The sequence below is a fragment of the Parambassis ranga genome, chromosome 3 (assembly GCF_900634625.1).
Source record: "Parambassis ranga chromosome 3, fParRan2.1, whole genome shotgun sequence".
NCBI classification, from domain to species: domain Eukaryota; kingdom Metazoa; phylum Chordata; class Actinopteri; family Ambassidae; genus Parambassis; species Parambassis ranga.
In genome coordinates, this window is record NC_041024.1 from 23,255,014 (window position 1) to 23,267,145 (window position 12,132).

A 12,132-nucleotide genomic window follows, 5' to 3' on the forward strand; every position below is an offset into this window, starting at 1 on the left:
ATAAGACTTCTGATTGGCTTGCACGACTTTCTCCTTCTTCCTACACTGACTTGTTTTTCTTTTCCTTTGTTCTCCTTTCTCGTTCTCTCCTTCTTTGTGTTTGTGCATATGCAAATATGAGTGAAGGGGTGAATGTTTACTGGCTAAAGACAACAACCACACCTGCACATAAAAGCCTGGACTGTCTACAACTGACTGAGACATGAAGAAGACTTTAACAGGAGCACTGAAATGTTAACCTGCTGTTACCCTCAAAGTATGATGTAAGTTTGTAGCACTGCCACATTTATATCAAACTCCAGGTGGTCAGGTGAGCGTGGTTGAGGAGGATGGGAAATGGTTGGAAACTTTCAACTCAACTCAACTCAACTCAACTTTATTTATAGAGCACTTTAAAATCAACCAAGTTGGCCAAAGTGCTGTCCACAAATACAAAAGCATATAAAACACATGAAGATAAAAAGAACAATAAAAACATAGTAAAAACATAAAACAGTAAAAGTCAACATCTCAGACTGAGTTAAAAGCCAAAGAGAAAAGGTATGTTTTCAAAGAGGATTTAAAAGCTACAAGAGAGGCAGCCTGCCTAATGTGCAGGGGCAGATTGTTCCATAGTTTGGGGGCAGTGACTGCGAAAGCACGATCCCCTCTAGATTTCCTCTTTGTTTGTGGGACTATTAAAACTTTCAACTAGTGACAGAACCTTTTTTGTTTTATGCTGGAATTCTGTGGTGGTATACCATGGATTTTCAACACAATCCGCCCAGCTCTCCTCCAAGACAAGCTGTCCCTGCTGCATGTTCCAGACTCCATCTGCCGGTGGATCACTGACTTCCTGACAGACAGGAGACAGCATGTGAGGCTGGGGATGAATGTCTCGGAAACAAGGACCATCAGCACCGGTACCCCCCAAGGCTGTGTACTTTCCCCTCTGCTCTTCTCCCTGTACACCAACTGCTGCACCTCCAGCCACCAGTCTGTCAAGCTGATTAAGTTTGCTGATGACACCACCCTCATTGGACTCATCTCAGACGGGGATGAGTCTGCCTACAGGATGGAGGTGGACCGTATGGTGTCCTGGTGTGCTGACAACAACCTGGAGCTGAATGCCCAGAAGACAGTGGAGATGACAGTAGACTTTCGGAAAGTGCCAGCTCCATCACCCCCCTCACCCTGACAGACACCCCCATCTCCACAGTGGACTCTTTCCGCTTCCTAGGTACCACCATCACCCAGGACCTCAAGTGGGAGCTCACCATCAGCTCCCTCATCAAAAAGGCCCAGCAGAGGATGTACTTCCTGCGTCAGCTGAGGAAACTCAAGGTGCCAGCCAGGATGATGGTTCAGTTCTACACGGCCATCATTGAGTCCATCCTCACCTCCTCCATCACAGTGTGGTACGCTGGGGCCACTGCCAGGGACAACAACAGACTGCAGCGTGTTGTGCGCTCTGCTGAGAAGGTGATCGGCTGCAGCCTGCCATCTATCGAGGACCTGTACGTCTCCAGGACTCTGAGGCGTGCAGGTCGGATCACAGCTGACCCTTCTCACCCTGGACACGGACTCTTTGAGCCACTCCCCTCAGGCAGGAGGTTACGGTCCATTCGGACCAGAACCTCACGCCACAAGAACAGCTTCTTCCCCTCTGCTGTTGGACTGTTAAACTGTAATTAATGCACTGCTCTGCACTGTCTTCAGAAGGTCACTTTAGTATAGTCACTGCACAATGACGACTATTTGCACTGTTTACTCCATCTTGCACTACTTGCACACGAGTACCACCTCACCGATCCATGTGGTACCTGTTACATTATTACATTATTACACTGTTCCATTCGATCATATAAGGGTCTATGTTTACCATTTCATCTGCACAGTATTTTATGTTCTGTTCATTGTATGTCTGTAACGCCATGTCTGTCATGTAAATTTAGCCTTACTTTAGTTTATTTACTTAATTTTATTTTAGTTTTTATCTTATTGCATGTTAATTATTATATGTTCTTTGTATGCACCAATCACCAAGGCAAATTCCTAGTAATGTGAACCCCCTTCACTTGCATGGCAATAAACATGATTCTGATTCTGATTCTGATTGGTGTACTCATGACATCACTCTTCCCATCCAAATTCAAAATGTCTTCCTCATGAACTTATAAACACATTTGGGCAAGAGACACATCTGACGTCACATCTGTCGTTGTTGACAGGATTTAAACCTGTGCGGGGCGACCCCAATGGATTTCAAGTCCATTGCCTTGAAATGGATAGCCACAAGAACTACAATAGGGCAGCTGCATTAGCATGTAGCATGTAGCATACAACTTGATGTCACTCTTCTGCTTGGACTGATGAGTCAGTGAGCAGCAGCTGTACAATGAACACACCTGCACTGCTTCCTGAACCAAAGTGTAAGGACCTAAATATTCTCCACTAACATTTTTCGACAAGGTTCATTTGGCCTTCACCTTTTTAACTATAAGAGTATTCCTTTCAATCAGACCAATCACTGGTCTGATTGAAAGGAATACTCTTATAGTATTCTCCACTAACAAATGCAAATATGCTGCTTATGAGCTGATATATTTGTATAGAACATATACATACTGTCACTGTAAATATGAAGAGTTGACACTGTATTTACAGTCCATTATAAAATGTGTATGTACATATATAGAATAAATGTCTATTAATGGCTGTGATGTGACCACAGTGATTTCATGTCTGAAGCAGCACATCTCATCACTAATTGGATTCTTCAAGAAAATACTTTCATGGTGACAGCTCTTAGTATGACTGGGTGAGGGATCCATTCAGTGCAACAGCTCCTGCTGAATTCAGCTCTGCAGATAGGGGACCAGCTGACTGACATGTCTTCTGAATCCACCCTGAGGCTGAGGTTTACATCACAAACACCGAGTGAGTTCTGGCTAGGTGTAGAGAGGGAGTATCCTGTGAAAGCTGTGAACATTCTACTACCCTTTGCAACATCCTATCTCTGTGAGATCCCAGCTTAACATTGAGCAAGAGTTAAGAGTAGCAATATCAAGTTTGAAGCCCAGATTCGATAAGATGTGCAGTGCAAAAAGGGCTCACTGCAGCCACTAAAATTTAGTGTATTTAGTGTATAAATACACAGAGCAGACTACTCTACTTCCCAAATATTTGCACGATGTCTTTTAACAGTGATGGCAAATTGTACTGAAGTTGAATGTGTTCATATGAAACAGACAAATGCAGTGAAATACATTTGAAAGAATTGTGAATTGTGTTCATAAAAAAATGCTTAAACTGATGAGGCCGACAGTTTCAAATGTTTCAGGGCACAAGGCTTTTTTACTGTCTTCTGTTTAGACAACATGTTCAGGGAAAGTAAATACAAATGTTATGCACTTTTCACCCCTTCTAATAAGCTAAAATATATATTGTTGCAAATCTTGCACACACAAAACAGTTTAAAACTTGAGTTAATAAAGTGAACTTGGAAATTTGTTCAAGTTGTTGCAGATGTTATCTCAGCTCATTTTATTAATCAGGGGTGGAGTGGGGGGACCTGCGACAGGCTTACAGTCAATCATCATAGCTAATTATTTACTCATCCTCCTGTGATTTGTCTGTTTGAAGCATTGGGTGTCAGGTAGGGCTTGGCAGGACTCAAAAGCAGGACCAGGATTAGGTTGTGGCAAAAACAAAGTTAAATACAAAAAGTGTCAGTAGACATAAATCAGTCCAACAAGTCAACAGTTAAAAGAGGGGCAGGCTGGATCAGGAACGGAGTCGGTAGCAGGATCCAAAAACCAGTATGGCAACCCACACAGGAGACAGTACAAAGGCTGGAACGACTGGACAAACACACTGTAAAATGTAATTTTTATGTTAAGTAAGGTTTACTAGTTTATTTGCCCTCTAAGAAAACATTCAAATTCATTAGCATGAACAGCAGATTCAAATCTGCTCAAGTGCATATGTAATGCAGAAATTTGTGACAGCAACAGCTAAAACCTGCTCAGAAATTTCTGATTTCATTCTTAAAGTCAAAGTCAGCTTTATTGTCAAATCTGCTATATGTGCTGGACATACAGAGAATCGAAATTGCATTACTCTTCACTCCGCAACATATAACATATAACTAAAAACTAAAGATAAATATAAAGTGTAAAAAAAACGTACCTACAATGAGGCACACACAAAATACAAGGCACAAAATGAAGGCACAATGCAGTAAGAGTGCAAAAGATGTGTAGTGCAAGACAGTGCAGTTGGCATAATATAAACAGGAGTGGTTTAACTTATAACAGCTTATTGAGACTGGTATGAGAGTGCAAAAGATGCAATGGTGCAAGACAGTGCAGTTGGCATAATGTAAACAGTCCAGTTTAGTGTAAACAGTTTAAGTTATAGCAGCTTATATGAGACTGGTATGACATGACTAAGGTGCAAGAGAATGCACAGGGTAAAGTGGCTGGTGCACAGAGTTCCTTTTTGGCTGGTACAAAGAGTTCCTATCTTGGGTGGTGGTAGGGGTAGGGGTGGGGGGTGGTGTCAGGGAAGGGGGAGAAAGTGGGGCACAGCAGGGAGAGAGTTCAGCTTCCTGACAGCCTGGTGGATGAAGCTGTCCCTCAGTCTGCTGGTCCTGGCCCGGAGGCTGCGCAGTCTCTTTCCTGATGGCAGCAGACTGAAGAAGCGGTGTGAAGGGTGGGTGGGGTCTCCTGTGATGCGGAGGGCCTTTCGGGTGAGACGGCTGTCGTAGAGGTCTTGGAGGGAGGGGAGAGGGCTGCCGGTGATCCTCTCAGCTGCTCTCACTATGCGATGAAGCATCTTCCTGCAGGTGGCGGTGCAGGCTCCATACCACACAGTGATGCAGCTGGACAGGACGCTCTCAACAGCCCCTCTGTAGAAGGTGCACAGGATGGAGGATTGGTCAGTGATGCAGTGTTGTTAGTCCAGGAGAGGTCCTCAGAGATGTGCACACCCAGGAACTTGGTGCTGCTCACCTGCTCCACAGCAGCACCGTCGATGGTCAGAGGGGTGTGCTGACTGTGTGCTCTCCTGTAGTCCACAACCATCTCCTTTGTCTTCTCCACATTCAGGGAGAGGTTGTGGTCTCTGCACCACTCAGCCAGAAGGTGCACCTCATTCCTGTAGTTTGTTTCATCTCCACTGGAGATGAGACCCACCACAGTTGTGTCATCTGCAAACTTCACAAAGATGTTGGTGTTGTGTGTTGGCGTGCAGTCATGGGTCAGCAGAGTGAAGAGGAGGGGGCTCAGCACACATCCTTGGGGAGCCCCGGTGTTCATTGTGATGGTGCTGGATGTTTTTCTGCCGTCCCGCACTGTCTGAGGTCTCCCGGTGAGGAAGTCCAGCAGCCAGTTGCACAGCAAGGAGTTCAGCCCCAGCTGGTCCAGTTTGTTGATGAGCTGCTGTGGGATGATGGTGTTGAATGCTGAGCTGAAGTCTATGAACAGCATTCGAACATATGAGTCTTTGTTTTCCAGGTGGGTGAGAGCTGTGTGGAGTGCTGTGGAAACAGCATCACTGGTTGACCGGTTGGGCCGATATGCAAACTGGAAGGGGTCCAGGGAGGGAGGGAGGGCCGTCTTGATGTGTTTCATGACTAACCGTTCAAAGTACTTCATGATGATGGGTGTGAGTGCTACTGGACGGTAGTCATTGAAGCAGGCGGGGGTGGACTTCTTTGGCACAGGGATGATCGTGGTGGCTTTGAAGCAGGTGGGGACAACAGCCTGGCTCAGTGAGATGTTGAAGATGTCTGTAAACACCTCAGCGAGCTCCTCAGCACAGTCTCTGAGCACACGGCCAGGTATGTTGTCAGGACCGGGAGCTTTTGTGCGTTGATCTGGCTGAGAGATGTCTTCACGCTGGCTCAGGACAGGGAAAATACCTGGTCAGTGGGAGAGGATGTGATTTTTTGTGCAGGAGTGCTGTTGAGTGCTTCAAAGCGTCCAAAGAAGTCATTCAGCTGATTCAGCAGAGAGCTGTTGCTGTCACAGGTCTGTGGTGGTTAACTTAAAAGAATAGTTTAGCACTCTACTGGAGACTGACAACAAACAATACTAAATGTACAGGCAGCTGTATTTAGAGTTTATAGCCTTTACTCTATAGAGAGTATAAGAAGATCTTTAAGGTCATCCATCACCATTGTTGCCTCCAAAATTATTGCAGTACCCGAAGCCGAAGTCAGGAGAGTGTAGAACGTCTTCAGGAATTACTGTCAGGATCCAGATTGAAGTGTGGGACACGTCACATGGGTCATCACAGTCCTAACAACAACAGCAGCATTACAACCACAATTATCACAATAGGGAATAGATCTGCTTCTATGTGTGTGTATGTACATATTTTTGTTGCTGCCACGTGCATGTATGTGTATATAAGAGTTTTTGCTTGTGTATATTGTATTTATTGTATTTTGATATGCTGCTACTACAATTTAATTTCCCCACAGGGATTAATGAAGTAAATCTTAATCTAAATCTTAGATGATCAGTGTGATCACATGTAAATAATGCAGCAATGACTCAGTGGAAGTGGAAGAGACATAATACTGTGGTGTAGACTTAAATAATAATAGGACTACGGATGTCCCGATCAGGTTTTTTTGCCTTTGAGTCCGAGTCCGAGTCATTTGATTTTGAGTATCTGCCGATACCGAGTCCCGATCCGATACCGAAGATTCTCTATAAAGGCAGTAAATAGGATTTCAGACACGCAGCAGCTCATCGAGACCTCGCACCAAAAGCAACTGTCATACCTAGGCCTGTCATGATAACAGATTGTGCTGGGTGATTAATTGCCAAGAGAAATTATTTAATAATAAATAACGATAATATATATCGTTTTGAGACCATGTTCAACTAATATAATGGTAACGACATATAATGCAAGTACACCCTTTCAAAGATCAATAAACTTTAATTTCTAAAGAACATTTAACACTGGAAAGGCCCCCAATCATCAACATTATTATTATTGTTATTATTAATGATATTAATATTAATGTTGATATTATTATTATGAGTAGTGGTAGGCCTATTACCATGGCTTATCTGAGCATAGTCAATGGAGTTAAATCAAACCAACTATAGCACGTCATGAGCAACAGAGCCAAACAACACGCACTCTCTGGGAGTGGGCTCACCTGTATGCACATGTGCTTGTGTGCGCATGCGTTTGTGTTTGCATGTGTGTACACGCATCAGGCCGCTGCAGACAGCTGCAGTGAATTTTACAAACGCCACCATGTAGACAGAAACACATAGAAACTGACAGCAGAGATGGCACCAGAGGACTGGGCAAGAGAACTAGACTGGAGTGGTGCTGCAGCGAGCGCCGCCAGTGAGAAGGCAGAGAACTTCACTCGTACAACGCGGACTCTCTCTGAGAGCAGGTTCTATACATGAGCATGTTTAGTGTCGTGGTGAATTGTGGCAAAGTGTTGAAACGGTGTTGTGCAGCTTCACAGCTGTGTTGCTGTAACGTCCAAGCCCTGCAGCGCTGTGACGCACCGTGGAGACGCAGACAGCGAGCTGACCGTGGTCTGCTCAGAACATCCCGTAAACGTCACACAATGAGTTAAAAAATAAGAACTACCTGTTGATTTGACACATTTTAAGACAGAAGCCGCGGGCCATATAAAGTCCGACGGCCTTTATACGCTATGACGCACCAGAGTGACGCCTTTTGTCATCCAGTCTCTTTGGCAGCGAGAGGGAGAGAGAGAGAAAGAGAGGAAAACAAACCAGCATGCAAATGTCATTTATCGCGGCCGAAAAACTTAATTTATCGTGGAATTAATTGATTTATTGTTTATCGCGACAGTCATACCCCTACACTACAGGACACAGAGCCACCCTGCACAGAAGGCGTTAACTTTGAGAGCCCTAATAAATATATATCCGAGTTCTAATCGGAAGGTAACATCCGATTCCGATCGAGTCTGAAATCACGTAATCGGCCCGATTTCTGATCACGTGATCGGATCGGGACATCCCTAAATAGGACTATGGGCAACTTACAAGGCATGTCTTGAAAAAGTCTGCATTCTCATCTTCTCCAAGGATAACCTTCTACCTTCACAGTAACATCTGTATTCTGGGAAAAAGAAATGTATAGTAAAAATCACTCCAAAATGGTCAAGAAAATTAACAAGGCAGACAAATAACAGCTTAGACATAATGCAGTTGTATTTTTTACTCCAAATAATAAAAACAGTTTTTACTTTATGTCTGAAAACTCACCCTTGGTGCAACTTGTTGCAGATACTCCTGTAGTGTCTGGCTGGCACATCCTCCCTTTGACTTGAGAATCTCCAAGAAGCAAGGAGTATATTTCTAACAGATGCAGCAATCAATATTCAATATATTACAACTAATGAAAGTACATTCTGCATTAAAAGATCACACTTGGTGTAAAGGGTTTTAAATTACCTGACTCTGTAAAGAGTGCTGGCCACCTTTCTATTGTGGCTTTCACTGGAGTCTCCAGGGTTCACCAACCCATGTCTTCTTAAGGCATACGTGGAGTCCATCTCCTGGGAGTTGAAAACAGCATTTGGGTGGCATTTCTTCATCTCAGTATGTGTTTTAAGCGGTAGTGCTTGAATAGTTGAGCCCTCTTTTCAGAAGAAAACAAGCAGTACTTACACTTCCAATGCATTACCAGCTTTCTGACAATGCAATGCAACAGCAATCATTTAACTTGAAATGTAGAGTTATTTTTTTTTTACTTAGTACCTAGAGGTGGTTCAAGAACAAAACATTTACCTCATTTTTTACACATCAGTTAATAGACATTTATCACAATAAAAATAAATAATATAAAACTCATATACTCGCCAAAATGATAGAGTAATGTCCCAGGAAGGATTTATTGATATTTTCAGATACTCTGCACAATATTTGTATTACTGCAAACATAATACATTGTTACAACTGTAACATTAGGTGTAATTTAATTCATACTTATACAGTGCTTACAAAGTTTTTGTTTTAAACTTTAGTTACTCCTAATTTCTCTAAATATCCTACTAACATACAATATCCTGGACTATCAATGGGTGTAGCAGTTGCTCTAGCAACTACCATATTAATGCACACAATATGTTTGCTTAAATTCTATCCATAAAATTCTAATGGAGTTTGGACCCCGAGCTAATGTTGCTAGCGCTAGCTTAAACATGCTCATCTTTGCATCAAGGCGCGTAAGCTACTAAGCTAGCGCTAGCGACGTGAGCGCTAACATCGCTAGCGCTAGCTTAGCAGCTATTCTTTATATCTCCTAGCCTCATAAACAGAACACCTTTGTCTTGTGCTACTTTTTATCTCTGTCGTGGCTGTTAGGACCAATTCCCATCAAAAAGAAATAACTAAAAAAACGCAGTGTAAGTTCAGCTTGCTTAGGAATAGTCAACCTGGCAATATGAAGGCATAACGTTGACCTAAAACCTCTCACCTCTGTGATGAAGAATACGGCATAAGGCCAGTATATCAAATAAAAAGCATGTTCAATTTTGAAGCAACTTACCTCAATATGACAGTGTCAGACAAGTTATTCCCGCTATTGCAGTTGAACCAATATGAGAGAAATGCCCATGTCAGAACCAAGTGCTGCCACCTAGTGTCGGACATAGGTGTCAGATTTAAGTGTAACATAGCATAGAGTCAGCAAAGTAAGCACAGATTTAGATCACTTCATATTTTTTTTTTTAATTTAAGTTTTAGCAATTACATTTTACAGTGCACAGGTGGAGCACATTAGGGCGGAGCCAGTATTCAGCGGGGGAAGGGGATGAACAAACTTCAAAATTAAGCAGGAAACAGGCATATTATGAAATGAAACACCTAACTACACAGGAACCCTGACATTGAAAGGGGCAGTGCACAATGCATTATTACTATTGCAATAGTGGCTTGCCCTGTGCTGACGATTAAGGGGGCAGACTCGATCACTGGTAAGTGATTGCGTTCAGTCACTATGGCACATCTGCCCACTGTTGGACTCTCCCTCCAGATTAGTCATACTCGGAGTTCCATTGCTTGCTGCACATGAGTCTGTTCAGGAGTCAGTTCGGGCATAGCGGTGCAGCCCACATAAAGTTTAATAGAAGAACTCCTCTGTTCTGAGGCCTATCCTGAGATAAATGTGTTAGATTATGTTCTGTGCCAGCATTCTTGTTCAAGAAGCCCTCTCACAGTCTCAGTCTGCAATCAGTCCCATTATGATAAATCCGTTGCGGTTCAACAAGTTTTCAGTTAGCAATAAAGTACTTGCTCGGCTACCAACACCTGGCTCAATACTGTCTGCTAGGTTTTACCTGCCTTTACTCCTGAATGCTCAGAGCTCTGTAAAATTATCAGCATCCCTGGTTCATGTGGACACTTTTCTTAGGAGGTCAAAAAGGTCTCAGATTGATATTTATTATCAGACGGGTCCAGCTTAATTATAACATGGATAATCATGCTGATTATACGCCTAAAGCATCACCATGGGAACAGCAGACACATGTCACAGATACACATTTCTGCAAACAAGCAATGCTGCCTCTCCAAGAGCTCTTTTCTAATTTCACCCCTTTGAATTAAATAGAAGTGGTCTACACATAATCTACTGTTAGATTCCTGTCAGTCCTGCTCTATGTAACAGTTGTGAATAGTACAACTCCACAAATGAATACACAATAGACTTGACACTGATGTCAACAGATCAAGTGTTCCCCTGCTCCACTCCCTTTCTCTTTCCTCCAGCTCAGAGAAGACTGTGCTGCCCTCTACTGGTTAATATATATTAATATATATATATATATTCAGCATGCACATGACTGTTTCTGTCAATGACTCATTAAATATTTTGGATTGTCACCTCTACAAACAAATTACAGGGTATTACAGACAGAGTTATGGATCGATTTAACACTGGCTAAATTGTTAAATAAGATTAATATTTGTTAATGTACAATGATAAGGTGATTTATTTATACACTGCTCAAAAAATAAAGGGAACACTTACACTGCTCCAAGTCAATCAGACTTCTGTGAAATCAGCCTGTCCAGTTAGGATCAACACTGATTGTGAATCAGTTTCAGCTGCTGTTGTGCAAATGGAACAGACAACAGGTGGAAATGAGGCAGTTATCAAGACAGCCCTATAAAGGAGAGGTTCTGCAGGTGCTGACCACAGACCATTTCTCTGCTCTCATCCTTTCTGCCTGATGTTTGATCACTTTTGCATTTTTTTTCAGTGCTCTCACCCCTAGAGGTAGAATGAGGTAGTGTCTACAACCCACACAAGTTGCTCAGGTAGTGCAGCTCATCAAGGATGGCACATCAATGAGAGCTGTGGCAAGACGGTTTGCTGTGTCTGTCTGCATTGTGTCCAGAGCATGGAGGAGATACCAGGAGACAGGCCAGTACACCAGGAAATGTGGAGGAGGCCGTAGGAAGGCACACTGAGCACATGTGACAGAGTCTGGAGACGCCGTGGAGAACGATATGCTGCCTGCAACATCCTCCATCATGACCGGTTTGGTGGTGGGTCAGTAATGGTGTGGGGAGGAATTTTGCACCACAGACTGTTTAGGAGATGACTGATGCTCTAATCCAGGTCTGGGAGGAGATCCCTCAGGACAACATCCACCGCCTCATCAGGAGCATGCCCAGGCGTTATAGGGAGGTCATACAGGCACGTGGAGGCCACACACACTACTATTGTATTATTGTACAAATATTTTTTATTAACAATATATTCATACATTGTAAAATGCAGAGTGAGAAAAAATTTAACTGAATTGAGTAAGTTTTGTCACCAATCTTTTTACCTGAGGTTTTTCTTTGTGTTATAATTATATTATATTATAATTCCTCCTTTAATGAATGCCCCTCCCCAAACTATTTTGCTTTATAAACTTTAAGTCGCAGAACATTTAATATGGGACCTCCATGGATCGGATTTGTTTGTCCAGCACAGCACTCTACCATCAATGCTGTTTCCATGAAAGGGTTGACTTCTGCAATGATTCCCAGGTAGGTGCCATTTGTCATCATCAGCATCACACTGCCTCTTCCCATAGTGCATCCTGGTGCCACATGTTCTCCAGGTAAGAGATGCACAAGT